The 24,003-nt window shown below is 42.8% G+C and overlaps 1 protein-coding gene across 1 annotated transcript in view; it reads right to left on the bottom strand.

Annotated features, from left to right (window-relative positions):
- LOC147709413 (xanthine dehydrogenase/oxidase-like) overlaps nucleotides 1-24,003 on the bottom strand; it is a 1,362,843-nt gene that overhangs the window by 397,932 nt on the left and 940,908 nt on the right. The window lies entirely within an intron of this gene.

The following is a 24,003-nucleotide window of genomic DNA, read 5'->3' as shown; positions in this document are numbered from 1 at the left end:
TCTATCAGTACAAAACAAAACTACAGGTGCAAAGCAACTCTATAAATGCAAAAGCAGCAAGATACAATAGAGAAAGAAGAAGTTGAAAGAAAAACATTTATGTGCCACCTCTGGAAAGAAAGTCAGTTAACGGCATCCACACCAAGTCTCTCTTAAAGGAACCGTGGTGGCAAAGGCACGATCAAGCCTATGATGGTGACATATCAAATTCCACCAAGCATTATAAGATATCTTGGATGTATCCTTCCAGTTGGTAGTGATAATCTGAAAGGAAATTGCTATAAAAAGATCTATAAACTTACAAACATTACAGTGAACATTCCAAATAGGTGAAAAGCCACCCAGAAAAATATGTATAATTTCAAAAGGAAAGTCAGTAGCTAAGATGTTGTTTAATTGTGACCAAATGCGGGACCAAAGGGACTTAACCCCTTCCATGCTCATGACGTGCTCAGCTCGTCATGCAGTACAGTGCTCCTGTGCTCATGACGAGCTGAGCTCGTCATGACCACACCCGTTTTCATTGCTGTCCAGCACAGCAGAGGGATTTCTCAAGCAGCGATGTGGTTAACTAATGGACAATAAAAAAACATGTAAAAAAATCACTATTCTCATGAGAGCAAGACCAACATTTTTTAGAATCAAGTAACTTAAACTTATGCAAATCAGAAGGAGTAAAAAAAAGTCTGTTGTAAAAAAAAAAAGTCTGTGTGGTACTAGCGGATCGGGAAACTGTATGTAGTTTGGACCAAATATTATCCCATACCTGCAAGGAACATTCTTGAGCTAGGTCTTGTTCCCAAAGTAGCTCAAGTTTAGATTTAGTCCTGATAGTGGCAGGTTGAGAAAGTATTTTATAGATCGCAGCAGCTTTGAGTGGGAGAGAAAAATCTGGTGGAGGGGAGGGAGTCGGGGGAGAGGTGGGTAACGAAGTATTTTGGGAAATAATATCAGTGAGGATATGTTTGAGCAGAGGATATTGAGAAGAATGTGTATTAGAGAGATGAAAGGTGTCACGAATGTGAGAGAAAGTTGTCAAGGAGTTATCAATAATTAATTGATTATAAGTTATAATACCGTTATCAATCCATTCCTTCCAGAAAAGCGCTCTGTTGTAAATTTTTAGGGACTTATTATACCAGATAGGAGTAAGAGAGTGAAGGTCAGCTTGTGAGATAAAAGAGCGAAACAAAGATAGAGCAAGTGCTTTAGAGTGTTTTAAGAGTGAGGGCAAGAAAACGTGTCAGAGGGTGAGATAAACGGGTAGCTGTAAGGAATGAAAAGGGAGCAAGTTGCTTAAGTTCTAGAGAACTCCAGGCGGTTATGGGGGGAGAGAGAGTATCAGCCAAAAAAGACCATATTTGTGTAAGAGTGAAGGCTGAATGAAAACGAGAGATGTTAGAGAAATTTACCCCACCTAAATGTTTGGGTTGTTGGAGGCGAGTGAGAGACAACCAAGCTTTACGATTATTCCATAAGAATTTAGTTAGTAGACTATTGATGGATTTAAAAAAGTAATGCGGTAAAGAGATAGGATGCATAGAAAGGTAGAAATTAACAAAAGGAAGTAACATCATTTTAATAGTTGCAAGCATCCCCACCAGGATAAAAAGAGAGGAGACCAACCGTCTATGAGGGAAGAACATTTTTTAAGTATGTCTTTATGATTGATTTTGATGGTTTCTCTGATGGTATTAGCATATAGAATACCAAGACATTTAATATTGTTAGGGTTCCATTCAAAACCAGATCCCTGCAAAAGATGAGAAAGACAAAATGTATTGAGAGGCAAAATTTCGGACTCATCTATATTCAATGTATAACCTGAGACTAAGGAGTAATCCTGTAATAAAGAAAAGAGAGTAGGTAAAGAAGTGAGCGGATTAGAAATATAAAGTAAAATGTCATCTGCATAAGCAGTGTATTTGATCTCAATGTTTTTATAAATAAAACCAGTATAAGAGGAAGAACGCCGTATTGTTTCCAAAAAGGGTTCTAAAGCAAGGACGAAAAGAAGGGGCGAGAGGGGGCAACCCTGCCTAGTACCCCTACGGAGGGAAAAATAGTCAGATTGTAAGCCATTTACCCAAATAGAAGTAGACGGAGCAGAATAAAGCAATTGAATATAACGAATAATAGGGGGACTAAAACCATGCATCGCAATGCTCCAAACATAAAATCCCAATTTACCCGATCGAAGGCCTTCTCAGAGTCCAATGTAATAGCTGCAATAGGGGAATCCATCTTAGAAGCAAGGTGTATAATATTAAGAAGAGTTCTCGAATTATCCGTAATAGATCTACCTTTAACGAATCCAGACTGATAAATGTTTATGAGATCAGGGATAATATGATTAATCTGTAAGGCTAAAATTTTTGCATAGATTTTACAGTCGGTATAAATAAGGGATATGGGCCGATAATTTTTACAGAGGGAGGGATCTTTGTCTTTTTTGGAAATGAGACAGAGCATGGCTTGAGTAAAGGATCCCTTGGACTCTCCCTTGGCAAGAAAAACGTTAATCAAGGAAAGTAGATGTGGTATTAAAACATTTTTAAAATGAATATAGAAACGCACCGTGAAGCCATCTGGACCAGGCGTTTTGTCTTTGGGCAGAAGAGTAATGGCGTTAAGTATTTATTTCTCCAAAATAGGAATATCTAGGGAGGAGAGATCCACAAGATTATCAAGGGATTTGGGGATGGATTGAAAGAAAGAATCAATTTGTGCAGAAGAGGGGCTGGATTCTGGGGTGTAGAGAGTAGAGTAGTATTGAACAAAACAATCAAGGATTTTAGCATCAGAAGACTACAAAGTACCGTGTGAGTCAATAATGAATACAATTTTTGATTTTTGCTTTTTAATTTTAAGGTACTTTGCAAGTGATTTGCCTGCCTTATTACGCCCACCGTACATTTTAGCATTACATTTGAGAAGGTTATTGGAGGCAGAATCCCAGGAGTGTTTGTTATATTGCATCTTGGCTTTAATAAGAGAAGACAATGTGCTAGGGGAATTAGTAGTGAAATAAAGATGTTCAAGAACTTTAATTTGTTTGAGAATTTGAGAGGAATGAGCTATGGCTTGTTTCTTTTTACGGGATACAAAATCGATAATACAACCTCTAGCGGGACCCAGGCAGGTCGCTCCCTCTGCCAACGCGCAGACCCCCTGTGTGCCACTGCTGCTTCCCGTGTCATCTGCTGCCTCACCGCTCACTGGTCAACTACGTGCTGACCGCGTCCCTGGTGACTGGTTTCTCAGTTTTTTTGCCTCCGTGTTTTTGCCTCCCAATCTTCTGTACTGTGCCCCTTGTTGTTTATTTTGACCCTTGGTTTCTTTTTCTGTGCCCGCTGTGCCGGTCTCTCCCCCCCGCCCCCTCTTGCCTTCTGTACGACTGGTTTCCCACCGCTCGCGTCCCTCGCGGCCCCGCCCCCTCGCTACCCATTGGCCGCCCCGCTCCCGCCTCCCATCTGCTCCTCCCTCCCTCTTCCCTTCATATGGAGGCCGCACGGTGGTGAGAGGAGCGACCCTTGACCCTGTGACCAGGCAGGTCGCTCCCTCTGCTACCGTGCAGACCCCCTGTGTGCCACTGCTGCTGCCCGTTTCATCTGCTGCCTCACCGCTGACTGGTCAACTACGTGCTGACCGCGTCCCTGGTGACTGGTTTCTCCGTTTTTTCGCCTCTGTGTTTTTGCCTCCCAATCTTCTGTACTGTGCCGCTTGTTGTTTATTTGGACCCTTGGTTTCTTTTTCTGTGCCCGCTGTGCCTGTCTCTCCCCCCCATGCCCCATCCTGCCTTCTGTACCACTGGTTTCCCGCCGCTCGCGTCCCTCGCGGCCTCGCCCCCTAGCTACCCATTGGTCGCCCCGCTCCTGCCTCCCAGCTGCTCCTCCCTCCCTCCCTGCCAAAGGCAAGCCCGTCTGCGCCCGTCTGCGCCCGTCTGCGCCCGTCTGCGCCGGGACCGTGCCCAGTGCCAGAACCCCTGGACCCCGCGCCCCCGCTACGCCAGACTACACTACGACTCCAACACCCTCCACGCACTCAACACCGGACGAGCCCACCCCTGCTACCGGGCCACCCCGAAACGCACCCAAGGACCCTTCGCCTGCCGCAACTGCAGCTACACCAGCATCCAGCCCGCCAAAACACCTGCCAAAGAACCCAACCACCTCCGCTGCATTCTCCTCAACACCCGCTCCGCCTGCAAGCACGCCATCGAACTCTGGGACCTCCTAGATTCCACCGCCTCGACGTCGCCTTCCTGGCATAGACCTGGCTCCTCAGCACCAGACATCGCCATAGCCATCCCACAGGGCTACAAGATCTCCTGCAAACACTGCGACAACAGAGTAGGAGGGGGAATCGCGATCCTCCACAAAGACTCCATCAGAATCTCAACTAACACCAACGACACCCACGCCACCGCCGAGCACATGCATTTCCAGATTCACACCGACCCCAACACCACCCTCAGAGGAACACTCATCTACAGACCTCCCGGACCCTGACCACAGTTCAGCGACACCATCATCGACCTCATCAGCACCCACGCCCTCACCTCCACGGACTACATTCTCCTCGAGACCTGATCTTCCACCACGAGAACAAAAACGACACCAACTCCACCGCCCTGATCGACAACCTCGCCAACCTCAGACTCAAACAACTTGTGACGACTCCCACCCACGCCGCCGGACACACACTGGACCCCATCTTCTCCGCTAGCCCCCACATCTCCTTCAACCGCACCACCGAACCCCACTGGACCGACCACAGATGCGTCCACTTCACCTTCAGGAAACCCACCACACACCACCGCACCCAACAGCTAACGCGCCGCTGCTGGGGCAAGGTCACTGAGGACCAACTGACGACCACCCTCGCCCGGAGACCACCCACCGACTCCACCGACCCAGACACCGCTGCAACCAACCTCACACAGTGGATCAGTGACTGCGCCAACACCCTCGCCCCTCTCAAGACCTCCACAACCAACCACACCAACAAGAAAGCCGCATGGTTCACCGAAGACCTCCGGACCTCCAAGCACACCTGCTGGAAGCTGGAGAAGAAATGGCTCCAGACAGCCACACAGCCCTCAATAGCGCCACTTGCAGACACCGTCTACTTATCAGGTCCGCCACGAAGACCGCCTTCAATGACCGACTCGACAACAATGCACACAACACCAAAGAGCTCTTCAGCATCGTGAAAGAACTCTCCAACCCCAGCTCCAACACCAACGACATCCCACCATCGGAAGACCTGTGCGACTCCCTGGCCACCTTTTTTCACCGCAAGATCACCGACATCCACGAAAGCTTCAACTCTGATCCCCCCGGACTCACCACCGAGCCCGCACCAACCGCCTGACCACCTGGTCCAGCATCAGCAACGAAGAAACCATCAAAACCATGAACTCCATCCACTCCGGATCCCCATCGGACCCCTGCCCTCACCACGTCTTCAACAAGGCCAGCGCTACCATCGCGCCCCACCTCCGGAAAACCATCAACTGCTCCTTAGAGACAGCCACCTACCCGGAAATCTGGAAGCATGCCGAGATCAACGCCCTTCTGAAGAAACCCAAGGCGGACCTCAAGGACCACAAGAAATTCCGGCCCATCTCCCTGCTCCCGTTCACGGCGAAAGTAACAGAGTAGATCGTCAACAAACAGCTAACCCGCTACCTTGAAGACAACAGTATCCTTAACCCCTCCCAATCCGGCTTTCGCAGCAACCATAGCACCGAGACCGCCCTCATCGCCGGCACAGACGACATAAGGACCCTGATGGACAAAGGAGAGACAGCCGCCCTCATCCTCCTGGACCTAACAGCAGCCTTTAACACAGTCTGCCACCGCACCCTATCAACACGCCTCCAGGGCGCCGGCATTCAAGAGAAGGCCCTGGCCTGGACCACATCCTTCCTCTCCGGAAGAACCCAGAGCGTCCGCCTCCCACCTTTCCACTCAAAAACCACCGAGATCATCTGCGGCGTTCCACAGGGATCCTCCTTCAGCCCAACACTGTTCAATATCTACATGGCTCCTCTCACCCATGTCGCACGGCAACATAATCTCAACATCCTCTCCTACGCCGATGACACCCAGCTGATCATTTCCCTCACCGAAGACCCCCACACCGCCAAAGCTAACCTCCACAGAGGAATGAGGGCCATAGCCGACTGGATGAAGGATAGCAGACTGAAGCTGAACTCAGACAAGACGGAGGTCCTCATCCTTGGATCCGCCCCATCGGCCTGGGACGACTCCTGGTGGCCCACCTCACTAGGCACAGCCCCGGAACCCACGGACCACGCACGCAACCTGGGGGTCATCCTCGACTCCATCCTCTCCATGACCAGGCAAGTCAAAGCTGTATCCGCGTCCTGCTTCAACACCCTCCGAATGCTCTGCAGAATCTTCAAATGGATCCCTATTGACACGAGAAAGATCGTCACCCAGGCCCTCGTCACCAGCCGACTCGACTACGGGAATGCCCTCTACTTAGGAACTACTAACAAGCTCCTGAAACGACTACAACGAGTCCGGAACGCCTCAGCTCGACTAATCCTCGACGTCCCCCGTCGCAGCCACATCACACCCCACCTGAGAGGCCTGCACTGGCTCTCCGTCAACAAGAGGATCACCTTCAAGCTCCTCATCCACGCACACAAAGCACTCCACAACACCGGACCTACCTACCTCAACAGCCGAATCAGCTTCCACACCCCCTCCCGAAGCCTCCGCTCAGCCATCCTCGCCCTCGCTACAGTCCCTCGGAGCCGGAAAACCACAGCCAGCGGAAGATCCTTCTCCTACCTCGCCGCCAAGACCTGGAACACCCTCCCAACCACCCTAAGACAGACTCAGGACTTACAGGCCTTCAGAAGACTCCTCAAGACTTGCTCTTCGATCAGTAGCAGCACCCCCCCTAGCGCTTTGAGACCCTAACGGGTATGTAGCGTGCTTTAGAAATGTAATGATTGATTGATTGATTGAGCAGCAGCTTTAAAGGCGTCCCAAATAAAATGAAACTCAGAAGTGGAGTGAAGGTTAGTGTGAAGAAATTCTTCCATGAACAGCGAAAAGTGCTCAACAAACTGATAATCTAGAAGGAGAGAGGTATTAAAGCGCCAGCACCGAGAAGTAGGAATAGGAGAGGGATAAACTATATCCAAAACAACAGGGGCGTGGTCAGAAATGAGAATGGAACCTATTTCTGAGTTAGTCATAAACTGAAAAGCATGTTGGGTGAGAAAGATGTAATCAATACGTGAGTGTGAGGCATGAACTGGAGAAAAACAGGAGAACTCAAGAGAGTCGGTGGGATATTCTCCAAGAGTCGATAAGGCCTCTGGAAGAAATTGCTTTATGAAAATATTTTTGCATCTTGTTGGGAATATACTTGGTTTGTGATTTCCTGTCCAAAAAGGGATCCATTAGCTGATTGCAATCACCCCCCACAATTAAATCTTCAGTAACATGTGAGGAGAGAAGTGAAGAAAAATCATTCCAAAAGGTGGGGTCAATACCATTAGGGACATAGACATTGCAAAAAGAAAACTTAACATTATTAACAATACATTCCAAAAGCAACCATCAACCATCAGTATCATGTAACTCATTCAGAGATTTATGAAATAAAATAATAACACCGTTTTTGTTAGTAACAGCTGGGGAGCAGACAGCTGCTCCCACCCATTGTTTACAAAATGAATACAAATCCTGTAAAGATAAATGTGTTTCTTGCAATAAAGCAACTTGACATTTCAATCTTGCTAGATGAGAAAGGACCCGTTGTTTTTTAATAGGATTTCGAAGACCTTTTAAGTTTGAAGAAATGATTCGAAGACCATTCATTGGAATAGATAGGAAAAGAGTAGGCAAAGGATTATAAAAGCTTCAGAGGAAAGTAGAGAAAGAGCAAAAAAGTAGGAAAGAATGATAAAAAGGAGTATAGGAACGGAAGAGGTGCAAGTAGAAAATGGATCAATCTGTGTATGCACCTCAAAAACAAAAGGTAACTGGATAGAAGAAGAGCTGCTGAAAAGAAAGAGAAGGAAATAACAAAGAGGAAGAAGAAAAAATCCAGGAAAAAGACAGAAGAGGAAAGCGGGAAAAGAGAGAAGGAAGTAGAATAAAGGGAGAAAGAAAAAAAAGGTGGTAGACAAAAACTCCCCAGAGGTAAAGTAGAAAAAGGAGATGACCATAAGCCAGGTGGCTTAAGTCATAGAGGACATTTAAAACAGGTAACAATGAAGAGGGAGGGGGAGCAGCGAAGAACCAGACGACCGCACGAGCAGGAGACAAAAGAATACATTAAGTTACAAAGCAACAATTATGGTTGAAAAAAAAGTGGACAAAGAAAAGTCCGAAGACTAAATGTAACCAAGTAGAGCAAGCAAAGGGGACTTACCAAACAGTGGGAGGGAATGGAAGCAGGAAAGAAGGTTGCACAGTACAAACGACAGGGCAGCACGAAAAAGGGATGCAAAACAACAACTGCAAGGGGGAACCTGTGAGACAAAAAGAGAGGAACAGGAAACAACATTACATCTGAAGGCAAATACAGAACATTACAAAATGACAAACATGAGACAGAAATAACTAAGGTTTGCTGAGTTCCATGAGTTCATCCTTGTGGGTATGTATGAACTTTCGAAGGTCCGCAGGATCATCGAAGCTGAAAGTCCTTTCCTTGTAAGTCACTTTGAAAAGCAGGGATGGATAAGACCATAACAGGCATTCATCGATCGAAGAGCAGGTCTCAAGTCCAAAAACTCCTTCCGCCAAGCCGCAGTTGGTTTGGAAACATCCTGGGTGAGGAATATTTTATGACCAGACCAGAGCAACTGCTTATGTTGTTTAGCAGAGTGGAGGATAGTCATCAAGTCTGAATAAAGAAGGAAATAAGCAATGATACCCCTGGGTTTGGATGTGGAAGAAGAATTCTTCGGCCGAAGGCGATGAGCCCTCTGAATATTGACATCCAAGTGCTTAGGAAGACCAGTAATAGGAAGGACTTGAGTCTTCAAAAATTGGATGATATCAGACCCTTCAGAATTCTCCGGAATACCATAAATGCGTAGATTATTGCGCCGGTTGCGATTTTCCAAATCCTCTGTGGTCTTTTTAAGTTGATCAACCTCCTTGGTTAAACTGGCAACCCTGGCTACAACGTCTTGAGCATCACTGACTTTCTGTTTCACATCCGTCAGCCTCATGTCCAAACTAGTCCATTTATCGTCAAGCCTCTGAAGGGTTGTAGTAGTATCAGCCATAAATGGACGAATGAGACGTAATTCCTCCATAATGTCCTCCAACGTGACAGGAAGTGGAGATTTGGAAGGAGATGGAGTATATTTTTTAAGACGTTTGGCAGTAGCCGCAAGATCCTTACGAGTACCAGGTACAGCACCATGAGCCTTTGAAGTATGTGGGGGTTCCATTGTGTCAGAAATTACCAAGGAAGCAGAAGTGCAAAAAGAGTCAAAAATTAAATCGCAATAGGAGACAATAAGCCACCGCACAAGGTTATAGTAAAGGAGAGTAAGTCAATACAAAGTCGCAGACAAACCGTATTTCGACTGAAAATAGTGGCAGTAAGCATTAGAATGAGGAACCAAAAGGAACAAATTAATATGCCAGCATAGACTTGATGCAAATAAATGCCCGACTGGAAAAGATGAAACACTTTCTCCACATTTTCAGAAGTGCAAGCAGGAATATCTGAAAAACGGCTTAGACAAAGATAGAAGCCCTTGCGCAAACGTGCTTGTGAGGGTACTCCATTAGGCATGGGCGGAAAATCCGTTCCGCTCGCGGATTTTGCGGATTTTCGGGAAATCCGCAATCCGCGAGATTTGCGAATTTCCTGCAAAATCCGCAAATCCGCGAGCAGCGGATTTTGCTCGCACTGCTCGCACTGTTCGCGTGAGTTCGCGCCCCGCGAATAAGTGCGAAATTGCAGAAATACGATCTAAGCAAAACTGAAAGTAACTACTTACCAGGTTCAAAAGTTCAGGCACATCATTAGTAGCCATTTCCTGTAGTGCTTCCTGAGGGGCCCCTCCAGAGTTCAGTTGCCAGTTGAAACTATTATGTGACCCTGCTCTGAACCTCAGAATAGTTACACATATGCCACAAAGGTCATGAATTACAGCTAAGGGAGACAAGCAGGAGCCAGGCTGGAAGTTAAAATCCATTAATCAGCCCCTAATTCATTATTGTCAGTTGGGGCAGGGCAGGTGTTGTAACTAATTTTGCAACAATGAAAGCACTTAGCAAGTGCAAAAGATCACTAATCAGGGCGCACTAAGGAAGCAGGTGCCAGCTAAAAAAATATTCTGTGACACATTAATCAGCCCCAAATTAATTCAGGTCACTTGAGGCAGGGAAGGTGTGCTTTGCTTTGCCGAAAATAATGTACACTGGACAACCAGAGGGTGTGGTGATGAAACAGAGGGTGGCATGGGTGGGCCAGAGGGTGGCATGAGTAGTCAGAGAGTGGCAGTGGTGACAGAGAGTGGCAGTGATGAAGAAGAGTGTCCCAAACAGGTTGGACACGTAGAAACAACAAGTTCGCAAAACTTGCGACCCGACAGGTAAGTTCGCAAATTGCGAAATTGTAAAAACCCTCGCGAACTGGCAGAAACACGGGCGAACTCAAAAAAAAAAAAAAATCCGCAAATTCGCGGGAATTCGCGGATTTTGCGGATTGCGAGTTCGCAAATCCGCAAATTCGCGGATTGCCAATCCGCAAAATCCGCTCATGCCTATACTCCATGAGGCATATCAAAGATACACCTGGCAGTATACAAATGCTATAAAGAGTCCACAAATGAGGCAGGAAGTCCAGCATAAACAGTGACAAAAAAGAAGGCCAATAGATGTTTAAAAAACAGCATGAAAAGAAGAAAAAAACGCTGTATGAGGAAAAAGGCTAAAAAAAACAAAATGGCCGTCGCTAGTGAAGGAAAGAACATTTAAGATTAAAAAAATGCTCAAACCGCCGTTTTTCGTTGCAGAAGATCCAGAGAGTGCAACAGTAGGGTAAATATTGGATAGCATAGGGGTAACAATTACTATTCCGACTTCAGAGAGTGCAACAGTAGGGAAAGTGTTGGATAGCGTAGAGGTAAAAATAACATACTTATAAATAAATTTATTTTTTAAATAATAAAAAACGTAACTATTAAATAAATATAAACCATTTACAAATACCAATACATAATTATTAAAAACATGATTAGCAATAAATAATTAACTAGAAAAATTAATACAAAATACCATTTAATATTTAATTACCAACTAATAATTAACAATTATATAATTAACAAAATAATTAATTAAAAAACATTATTACTTAATTACATTTAAATTGCTTCCCACCCTATTCTCCTATAAACCCACAACCCGCTACAGAACATATTTATCAATTAATCAATTAATAACAATTAATTACCAATTAATTAAAATTAATTACCAATTAATTAAAATTAAAATTAATTTAAATTTCCTAATAATTAATAATTAATTTTGTATAATTAAATTACTCCCCACCCTATTCCCCTATAAACCAACTACCCGCTATAGAACATAATTATCAATTAATCAATTAATAAAAATCAATTACCAATTAATTAAAATTAATTACCAATTAATTAAAATCAATTTATAATTCCTACAAATTAAAAATTAATTTAGTATAATTAAATTACTTCCCACCCTATTCCCCTATAAACGCACAACCCGCTACAGAACATAATTATCAATTAATCAATTAATTAAAATGAATTACCAATTAATTAAAATGAATTACCAATTAATTAAAATTAATTTATAATTCCTAATAATCAATATTTAATATAATATAATTAAATTCCTTCCCACCCTATTCCCCTATAAACCCACAACCCGCTACAGTACTAAAATACAAAATGTTATTAAATTACATAAAAAAAATTAAAAACATAAAAAAATACATAATAATATACAAACAATTAATATAAAAATCGATATTAGTAACATAGAAATTATTAACATCGATATTACTAACATCGATATTTAAAACATCGATATTACTAATATCGATATTAAAATCTATTGATATTACTTACCTTCTATATTATGTCCCTTCGATATTTAAACATCGATATTATTGTATATCGATATTTAAATTTCGATATTTTGTCTGCATACCGTGTAAGCAGTACCTCTCAATGGTGAAGGGTCTGTAAAGTGGACTCTAACCAAGAAAAGTCTTGCAGGACCAAGTGGGCATAATGACCTTCCTAACAGACCTGATTGTCAAGGCAGTGGTGGTTTGCAAATATGTGCACCGACACTCATGTCTGAGCCGGGCAAACTTTCAGAATAGGCACTTTGCATGCAAGGCAGTGGAAGCAGCCTTAGCCCTGGGGACATTCGCTCTCAGTCCCTCCAGCAGCTGCTTTTTGGTAAGCAAGTTTAAGATTTCAATACAGTGGACTTTCCACCTCTACAGAGTCCACTTTGGCATGGATTTCTCTTTCTTCACCCTGGAGAAACCCAGACAAAGCTGACAATCCACCCGATGGGCCTTGATATGATCAATGTAAAAGGTTAAAGCTCTTATGTGGTCCAACCAATGGAGTCTTCTCCTCTTTCAATGGGTGAGGAGGGGCGAAATGGAGAGGAGTCACAATTTAATGCAAGAAGGTCGCCCGAATACTCAGCACCAGTAGGGAAGTTGTACCAATAGTGTACTCATGCAACAAGCTGCAGCAATCACAGTCATTAAATAAATCTTTAGGGTCAGAATACACAAGTAATAACTGAGCATCGGCTCGAAGAGCACACATATCAAGACAAAATTAAGGTTCCATTGTAACATCACAAATGTTTAGGGAGGGAACATGTGTGTCAAAACTATAATAAACTACATCACAACAGGTGATTTAAACAGTGATGGCTAGAAAGGGAACTACAAAAAAGGTCAAAAGGGCTCACAAATACCCTTTAAAAGTGCCCGCTGCGAGCCCTTGTTGGGCTAAGGACAAAATGAACAATAAAACATTTCACATCTTGGCTTCACACCAGGCTACAAACTTATCCTATCGTCCGGCACGTATTTCGTGGAAGAGCACCTAGCAGCAAGGTTCACATTCACAACTTTGGGTGGTATATCAAATAAAGTCAAATGCAGATGAACAATCTCCAGGCATGGAGGTCTGAATTGCAAAGGTTTGGATGAAGTACTTTGCCCCGATGTTGTGACAAAAGATCCTCCCTAAGTCGAAGCCTGAGTGGAGCACAGATGGTCGTGCCCAGAAGTTCCGGGTAACAGTCTCCTGGCCCAATTCTGAGTCAGGATGATGACTTGGGCCTGGTCATTCCTAATGTTTTTTAGAACTTTGGGTAGAATCCTGGCTAGAGCTTTGCATCTATAACAAAAGACGATTCAGAGCCAGAGGGTCCTAGGGAAGATTTTGAGACCGCACAGGGTTTATTCCCCAATAGCAGAACAATCAACAGTACAAAATCCTGAGGTCTGCAATATTATTTAAAAAGTGTGGAAAGACCACTACTAGCTTGTTTAGTCAAATCACTCCTCTCATTAAAGAAGACTGCAAGAGACACTGCAAGTTCAGTGAAAAGGTGATTTATTCAGGATTTTTCAGCGTGACTAGTTTCGGTCCGTGCCTTTTTCGAACGCCGTCCTCCTTAGACTGTGTTAACCCCATCACTGCAATGTTCATATAGGCTCCTCCTATCCCAGTGGCGGAAGGCTCACCTGGTGCAGATTACGCGAGCTCACAAGTGTTGGGGACTCCTGGTCCCAGAATACAGCGGGCTTGTAATCCGTTCCAGGACAATGGGGTATATATATCAAAAAGAAGACCTGTCCGCTATGACTGCGGATTTGGAGAGGTGCCGACCTCTCTCCCCCACAACGAATCTTGTTTTCAATAAAACGCCATCACAACGTTGAAAGTTGTAGCAATGGAAAAATGTATTGTGCAAATCATGGAGCAAGTGCTCTTCCTGACGCGTTTCGCTCCGCAGACGGAGCTTGATCACATGACGCGAGACAAGCAGGTGAGTTAATTTATCCTCATTAAAAGCACTATCCCCCAAAGAAATAGGGACGATCGGCAAAAAAGTGCATTGAAGTGCATTATAGCCTAGGCATAACAAATATGAATGGCAATCTAATATATATAGAATTTCAAATGTCTACTGAAAATAACAGCATAGTGCTTCATTATACATTCTATCCTTCAACCATTATAGAATGGTAACAAATGATGGCAAGTGCCTGGCAATCAAAAGCGTCAGCCAACAAATTTGGGTTGTAAAAACCAAAAGGCAGTTCATCATAAGAAACATCTTTACGAGAATAAAGTGCAAGTGCTCAATTATTGAGGCTTATAAATTAAGAAAACTGAAACAGTATATTACAACCTTCAAAGTGCTGGTATGGTAAAACATGATAGCCGACCTCTTAAAAACAAATCATGTATAATATATGGAACCATTCTAAAGACTGCACATGGCTATATAACAAAACCTCTAAAGTGCTGGTGCCCAATATGTTCAAAAACAGTGCCATACATATAAAAACTAATGGACAACGAATTCAGATGAGGCTCAATATTAATATATACATTATCAGTGTATCTCAAAAGTCCCCAAAGAGAACTTTCAAAACGATTTCATCTATCTTATTTTAACAATTCTAGACTTTCATGCTTTAGCTGTATTTTAGCACAAAGAAAAAATAATAATAATCACAAAAAGTGATGCAATTCAGCAATGGTGTTCAATCCGTTAGGGGCCTTGGTGTCAAGCAACAAGATAAAGTATGATTCCCTTTGTCTAAGGAGTTTTTCGCGGTCACAGCCCCGTCCGGGGTTGGGGACCGAACCTAACAGGGTATACTGAAGGTCTTTCAATTTGTTATCATGTACAGCCTTGAAGTGGCGAGCCACTGGATAATTGCTATCCGAATTTACTATTGCTCGCAGATGTTGTAAAATGCGTTGATTCGCTGGCAATTTCGTACTCCCGATGTACTCGAGGTTACAAGTGCACATCAGTTTATATATAACAAATTCACTCCGACAAGTCAGATATTCTTTAATAGGGATCAACTTGTCACTGAATGCTGATTTGTACTTTAAAAGTGTCAACATGAGTTACGTAGTAGCTGTAACACAGCTTAAATTACCATACTGGAGGGAACTGGTTATGCACAGTGTCAGGGGATCTGATCATGAATTGATGTATGATATACGTGTTAACTTGTGCAATGGTTTATTTCTTTGACATAGGATATTTTCACGACAAATGCACATTAGTAGGTCACTCGCCAAAGGCCAGGCAGTAACAACATAGGCTCCCCTAGCGGGTAAAATATCGATAGGAGTTGTACTACTATTTAGTTATTAGTATATGATCCTTTCACTACATTATTCACCTACCCCCGACATATTTAGTACATCACCTTTAGATATTCATTTTACGCTTTAACATGAAATGCGTGCCAGTTATATAGAACCCTTCGGGATTATTTCTCATGCTATAGCATCAACCACGTTTTACATTTTATCACTGGCTGTATTACTGCAAGTTATTACCCCCTCACGTCTTCTGACTGTTGTCAGATATGTGAATATAATTCATGGTTATGACCTCAAGAATTATTATATTTATCAACTGGCTACACAGCACGAATAAAGCCCACAACTCTGGCAGCCAATTCGGTACTATATGTTTTTCAAACATGGCGCCCAAACATTCTACTTGAATGGATATAGTATTAAGATCTAGTCCATTTTTTATGTTTCCTAACTCCGTACCGAGACGGAGCTCGCGGAGTTTTTAATGGCGTTTTTTCGGCACTCAGCGTAAGGAGACCGGTAGATAGAGGAACTCCCGATACGGCGGAAATCTTTGGCTATACAGGTAGGAACGGACCCGTCTTTACGGTGTGTATTCTCATTACCACCAAGATGCTCGTAATCGCGGTAGTAATTGCGTTTTTTTCACCGAACAGATAAACAGTACGGGTGAAGATAAGGTAAAGCTTTTGCAAACCCTATTCGTTTTAAACAAGTGATACACAGGACAGGAAATCTTTAGTCCTAATTCATGTCATTGTATCCTTGCAGTGATTATAAATCATCTTTCACAGGTATGTCCTCACCAGTTACCTTAAAACTCACTTAAATACCCACATGCTGTCTAAATTCCATAACCAACATAGGTTATTCATTATTACTTGCAGAAACTGAACACTGAGTCCAGCAAGTGAGGCGATTCCATTTTACCACCTTATATGTCATACACCAGGTACAATACCACAACAAAGCCCAGCTACTTATCCCCCTTGAACTACATTGAATTATGATTCTCATACATTTTCATATGTTTTATTTCCAGACACGCCCCTGATGAAGGCACCGCAGAGGCGCCGAAATGCATAGGGCTCTTTTGTTAAAAAATAATTTTTGCACACTGTTTATTGTATAAATATGAAGCCAAAGTACTGAATATGTAATCATGACATAATGTTTACAAAATTGATGAATTGAATCATATGTTTCTATTATGAGAAATGTAAATAATACATGAATAAGAGAAAGTAACCAAAAAAACTCAAAAATAAGAATAAAAACAAGCACAAAGTTAAAAAGTGTGTCAAGCATATTTAAAGCGCGGAGCGCCAAGTGAACAGTGCCCGATTTGATGGGTCTAAAAACCCATCATAACCACTAGTTACCCACAGGATTGACTACCCTGATAAATCGGAGCACCAGTGGATATATTGTTAAAAGTGAGAAACAACGGAGTGCTCCTTACGCCCTCCATTTCATTTGTAATGTGTGCCATTCTTGGCGAAGGTGCTCGCCCGACAAGACGGGCACTTAAAAAAGCCCGTTTTAGAAAGCCATGTACCTTTAGGAGTCAGTTCAGGCATAGCTCTGTCCAGTACATCCTTCATGGAGGGAGCCCTCCTGAAGGTTATAGCTGGCAGCTTAGGTAGAATTGGGCCCAAGATTAAATCCGTGAGAACAATTGGCCACTCATTATTGATCAAACGTCTGATTTTTAGTTCTTGCGAACAAAAAGTCGTAATGAGTCGAACTGGACCAATGCTGTTAGAGTCCATAGTTTCTTTCACTTTGGGTCTCAATAGATCCTCTCTTGGGTGTAATGTTGCCTTTGAGAGCGCGCGGTTCAAAAGGTTTAATTTGTAACCACGTTGTAGGAATCTTTTGACTGACTCAGCCAGGCATTGATTTGTTGTGGTGACATCGCTACAAATACGTTTGATTCTGATAAATTCACCAAAGGGTATACTGTTAATGGTGTTAGATGGATGCGCACTGTGGGCATGGAGAATCGAATTCCCGGCTGTTGTTTTCCTATGCAGTTTGGTTTGGAGTATGCCCTTATCAATATAGAGATGTACGTCAAGGAACTCGGCCGAGTCCGATCATATTGAGGCAGTAAATTTTAAGTTTCTGTTGTTAATGTTAATTTCATTTACAAAAGCCTGGGCTTTCTCTTGAGGACCCTTCCAAATTATACAAATGTCGTCGATAAAACGCCAGTAATGCACTAGATATGGTAACCACTGGTGATGATACCTATGGAGCACGTGCTCCTCCCACCAGCCAACATGCAAGCATGAATAGCTGGGGGAGAAGCACGAACCCATAGCGACGCCTCGAAATGGAACTGGAAATGGTTACTCGTCAAACAGATTTTAATCATCTACAGTAACATTAAACTATGGTCCCTCAAAATTGCATCGCGGGAATCAAGAACGTGTTTAATCGCCTCTAAACCCTGACAGTGATGAATACTTGTATACAATGATTCAATACTCAAAAAACAAAAGTGTGGAGGTCGAGGGGATTGTTTAACGACCTGTCTACTCACTCCCCATATTATGAATACATGACAACAAAAGAGTAGACCAAGTCTGGAAGTGGTGTGTGTCTGAACAAGCGACTGTGAAGCAATTGGATATAGATGCAGATGAAACCAGAGACTGTTGGGTTACAAAGGTTTGAATAAATCCCATCAGCCCACCCAGTTGGTGGAATTTCTTCATTTGGGAATTGATAAATATTCAAACCCTATCCCGACCATTTAGTGCCAGGATAACATAGGAACTCTATGTACATCGTTCCTCAATATAATAGTGTTAATAAAGTGCAGTGCTCAAATAATCATAGTGAATAAAATTGACTACTAAGACTTAAGACATTTTCAAAACAGAGGTCTAGGTGTCAAAGGTTTAAAAACACGCCGGGTAGTTGAAAATGGATACTACCCTGTGGCGCTAAGCAAGATGGTCGACATGTTTCAGCCAGTAGGGGAACTACCCCGGCTTTCTTCAGGACCTTTCATATAAACTTGCTACTGCAACTGACAATAATTTGTGATATGAGGAACAGTAAAAATTGTGCTTATGAGAAGTCACATATCTACCAGGAACTTTGCAAAGTTCCTGGTAGATATGTGACTTCTCATAAGCACAATTTTTACTGTTCCTCATGTCACAAATTATTGTCAGTTGCAGTATGTTATCCTGGCACTAAATGGTCGGGATAGGGTTTGAATACTTATCAATTCCCAAATGAAGAAATTCCACCAACTGGGTGGGCTGATGGGATTTATTCAAACCTTTGTAACCCAACAGTCTCTGGTCACCACTTCCAGACTTGGTCTACTCTTTTGTTGTCATGTATACAATGATTCAATATCCATAACCAAAAAGCAGTAATCAGAACACCAAGTAACATTTGTGATTTTAACCAAAAGTCCGTAGTGTCTTTTAGATAGGATGGAAGTGAAATCATATGGGGCTGGAGAAAAAAGTGAACATATTTAGACAAATTTTCGTTCATGTTTCCCTGAGCAGAAATAATAGGGTGTCCAGGGATGGGGGTGATGAGTTTGTGAATTTTGGGTAGTAAATAGAACACAGGCGTAATTGGATGATCAACACTCAGAAATTTGGCCTCCTCCTTAGTAAGAAGGCCTTGCCTTTGCCATTGATAAATCGATTTACGTGTTTGCTAATTACTTTTCAACATGGCAAACTTGGTGGTTTTCAGATAACAAGAAGGATCCCCAAATTGTTTGTTGGCTTCAATTAGATAGTCCTCCTTTGCCCACAGCACTGTATTTCCACCTTTGTCAGTGTTTTTCACTATGACTGATGAATCGCCCTGAATTCTTTTTATCAATGACTGGTACTGTTTCGTGTTGTAATCAATTTGTCTCTTTCTTCCCAAAATACCCCGATTAAGATTTTTAAATTCAGCAACCACTCTGCCCCCGAAAACATCAACTGCGTCCTTAGGCATTAATGGCAAGAACGTAGATTTTGTCCGGAAAGGGCTCGGTGTAGGTTTGCTAACTGGAGTGATTTGACTGACTGTTGGTATTCCCTGAGAGCTCTCCTCATGAGTCAAAGATATGAGGGTTTGTAACCCTCCCAGATTTCTTATTTGCAGAGGAGTTTCATTTGAAGCAGTCACAGTTTGGTCAGGGGTATTGTCTTTACGCATAGGATGTTATACGAAATATTTAATCAACTTGATTTTCCGTATGAATTTAAAAATGTCTATGCACGTCTGAGTATAGGAAAAGTCGTTAGGTGGACAATGCGATAGGCCTAAAGATAAAAGTTGTTCCTCAGCTTTAGACAAAACCAAATCAGTCAGGTTAATCACTGTGTTCTCTTGTGCCGCACTTACTTGTTCCAATTCCTGCGAGCATTTCCCCGCGATGTGCCTCTTTTTGGAATTGCGCCTCCTGTTGCGGCGCTTTTGGCTGCTGCTCTGCCTTGTGGTTGCTGAGGGTTGCGGGGGCGCAGGGAATACCTCCGGTCCTCGCTGACAAAATTAAGTTCATCTATTACTGAGAAATTAGTCAGCTCAACTGGATCTAAAGAGGTGGTGGAATAATTATCCTCTGATCCGCTGTAAGACGCCAGGGAAACATTGTCAGGTGTTGTTGCGTCCGTAGTAGTGCTTGTCGCCTGGCCCACTCCTGGCCCTGTTTTTTGCTGTGACGACATGGCTTTTCGCTTGTAAGAATCATATTTTCTCGCAAATGTAAATATGCGACCTGTAGCATAGTCATGCTGGTCCCTTGCGAATTTCTGAATTTTACGTTCTTGTATCGATTCTTCATATTTGTTCAAGCGTAACTCTATTTCTTTTCTGGATTTTGCAATTAAATCTGCTTCACCTGTAGCCTCAAGTAGTCCGTTTACACGCTCTATTTCCACTATCAGAGCTTCTCGGTCTGATTGAGCGTATTTTATCAATATATGCAGCATATTTTTGGAGGCCTGCAAATTATTGTCGGCCCACTCCTGCAACATTTGTGGGTCGGGGTTCTCGTAGATTGGAACAATCAGCACTCTGAGCCCTCTTGGTACGCGATTCACATCGTGATATTTTTCCAGCGACTTTTTTTCCCATCATTTATTTCGTTCATTCCGAAGAAGTTTCTCCAGGGTTTTTAAGAGATCTTTGACATTACTGTTCGTGTTCGTTACACGACTCGTCGTAGGCGGGGCATCATTCACCGCCGGTAGTTTCTCGTAAAGAGCCTCAGCTGCCGTAACTCTGCTTCTCAGCGCGTCGCTGGAAATCATGTTGTCACACTTATAATTAATCGGCTCGAAAATCCACCGCTTCACTGCGGGATGGATAAATGTTTTGGAAGTTTACGGGGGAATAACCCAAAACCCGCTCAAATGTCTTTGTTCAAAGCTGAATTTGCACAGTGCGCCTTACTGGTACAGCGTCCAAGGAGCACAAAGATCCGCCGACCTTGTACACACCCCAAACTCCACCTATATCAGCACACCAATGCAGTTGTCAGCATTAATCCTTTAGACGAGCAGGGGGCACAGCTTATGGAAAACTCGTCCGAGTGCACTCATGTGATGTGAAACAGAACCAGTGACTAAGCCCAACAGAGCTAGCAAAGGACAGTTCCCTTTTTAGGACGAAATCCCTCACTCACCATAGGTGCCATGCTTCATCATTTGGGATTCTCCTCCCAGAGGAAAAACCTAGTTCCTCTGGGCGCTACAACCCCCTCTCCGAGAGGGAACAGCTGAAGGATATTTTGTATGTTGAAATGGATATACTAAATCCATAAATGAAGAGCTAACACTATGAGGGAGGGCGCAGCGCAAAATAAATCAAAACTGTGAGGAAAATGGAGTTAAAACTAGCTCAAGAACGCCCCAAAATCTTTAATGTGAGACGTTGTTCACTAGGATTAAAAATACAGTGCACCAGTGGTCTAAATTGCAAACCGTGTTGGTGAGATAAGACTAATCGGTTAACATGTTTCAGCCTTCTAGCCTATAAGTAGGCTGGGCTTTCATCAGGACCTATGATGCGGCTGTGAAAAAGTGTATAGGTGGAATAACACAAAAGGATACAGGAACACAAAGTTTTACTTCAATGTGCCTGTTCAGAAGAACAGTACATATAACCAACAGAGAAAAATCATCAATGTAATGATTGTAGGTATACCAAGAAACTAGTTAAGTTTCACAAGAAAGAACAAACAGGTAAAGTTACCCGAAAACTACTGGGTAAGTCACCACACCTCTACCTGGCAACAACTCAGGAAAGGAGCACCGCTCTGATAAAAACAGTGTTTGAACTTTTTTTTAAACAAGAACATGTCTTATCAAAATTGGAAAAGAGTATGCCACAGAGTCAATACCTTAGATAGGCACGTATGTCAGGAGCCAAACTAAAAAAAAGGGAGACTAAAACAGGTAGTAAAGCAGAGGACTGGTTAAGCCACAATGCTAAAACGGTTGGATTCATGCAATCCATTAATCAGAAAATCAATTCGTACGGTGTTGTCATGAGTCAACGACAACACCGTACGAATTGATTTTAACGACCTGTCTACTCACTCCCCATATTATGAATACATGACAACAAAAGAGTAGACCAAGTCTGGAAGTGGTGTGTGTCTGAACAAGCGACTGTGAAGCAATTGGATATAGATGCAGATGAAACCAGAGACTGTTGGGTTACAAAGGTTTGAATAAATCCCATCAGCCCACCCAGTTGGTGGAATTTCTTCATTTGGGAATTGATAAATATTCAAACCCTATCCCGACCATTTAGTGCCAGGATAACATAGGAACTCTATGTACATCGTTCCTCAATATAATAGTGTTAATAAAGTGCAGTGCTCAAATAATCATAGTGAATAAAATTGACTACTAAGACTTAAGACATTTTCAAAACAGAGGTCTAGGTGTCAAAGGTTTAAAAACACGCCGGGTAGTTGAAAATGGATACTACCCTGTGGCGCTAAGCAAGATGGTCGACATGTTTCAGCCAGTAGGGGAACTACCCCGGCTTTCTTCAGGACCTTTCATATAAACTTGCTACTGCAACTGACAATAATTTGTGATATGAGGAACAGTAAAAATTGTGCTTATGAGAAGTCACATATCTACCAGGAACTTTGCAAAGTTCCTGGTAGATATGTGACTTCTCATAAGCACAATTTTTACTGTTCCTCATGTCACAAATTATTGTCAGTTGCAGTATGTTATCCTGGCACTAAATGGTCGGGATAGGGTTTGAATACTTATCAATTCCCAAATGAAGAAATTCCACCAACTGGGTGGGCTGATGGGATTTATTCAAACCTTTGTAACCCAACAGTCTCTGGTCACCACTTCCAGACTTGGTCTACTCTTTTGTTGTCATGTATACAATGATTCAATATCCATAACCAAAAAGCAGTAATCAGAACACCAAGTAACATTTGTGATTTTAACCAAAAGTCCGTAGTGTCTTTTAGATAGGATGGAAGTGAAATCATATGGGGCTGGAGAAAAAAGTGAACATATTTAGACAAATTTTCGTTCATGTTTCCCTGAGCAGAAATAATAGGGTGTCCAGGGATGGGGGTGATGAGTTTGTGAATTTTGGGTAGTAAATAGAACACAGGCGTAATTGGATGATCAACACTCAGAAATTTGGCCTCCTCCTTAGTAAGAAGGCCTTGCCTTTGCCATTGATAAATCGATTTACGTGTTTGCTAATTACTTTTCAACATGGCAAACTTGGTGGTTTTCAGATAACAAGAAGGATCCCCAAATTGTTTGTTGGCTTCAATTAGATAGTCCTCCTTTGCCCACAGCACTGTATTTCCACCTTTGTCAGTGTTTTTCACTATGACTGATGAATCGCCCTGAATTCTTTTTATCAATGACTGGTACTGTTTCGTGTTGTAATCAATTTGTCTCTTTCTTCCCAAAATACCCCGATTAAGATTTTTAAGTTCAGCAACCACTCTGCCCCCGAAAACATCAACTGCGTCCTTAGGCATTAATGGCAAGAACGTAGATTTTGTCCGGAAAGGGCTCGGTGTAGGTTTGCTAACTGGAGTGATTTGACTGACTGTTGGTATTCCCTGAGAGCTCTCCTCATGAGTCAAAGATATGAGGGTTTGTAACCCTCCCAGATTTCTTATTTGCAGAGGAGTTTCATTTGAAGCAGTCACAGTTTGGTCAGGGGTATTGTCTTTACGCATAGGATGTTATACGAAATATTTAATCAACTTGATTTTCCGTATGAATTTAAAAATGTCTATGCACGTCTGAGTATAGGAAAAGTCGTTAGGTGGACAATGCGATAGGCCTAAAGATAAAAGTTGTTCCTCAGCTTTAGACAAAACCAAATCAGTCAGGTTAATCACTGTGTTCTCTTGTGCCGCACTTACTTGTTCCAATTCCTGCGAGCATTTCCCCGCGATGTGCCTCTTTTTGGAATTGCGCCTCCTGTTGCGGCGCTTTTGGCTGCTGCTCTGCCTTGTGGTTGCTGAGGGTTGCGGGGGCGCAGGGAATACCTCCGGTCCTCGCTGACAAAATTAAGTTCATCTATTACTGAGAAATTAGTCAGCTCAACTGGATCTAAAGAGGTGGTGGAAT

Source organism: Lissotriton vulgaris, chromosome 6, assembly GCF_964263255.1.
Source record: "Lissotriton vulgaris chromosome 6, aLisVul1.2, whole genome shotgun sequence".
In the NCBI taxonomy this organism is placed as follows: Eukaryota; Metazoa; Chordata; class Amphibia; order Caudata; family Salamandridae; genus Lissotriton; species Lissotriton vulgaris.
The sequence above is the reverse complement of the archived record's forward strand: the minus strand, read 5'-3'. Positions and strand labels throughout refer to the sequence as shown.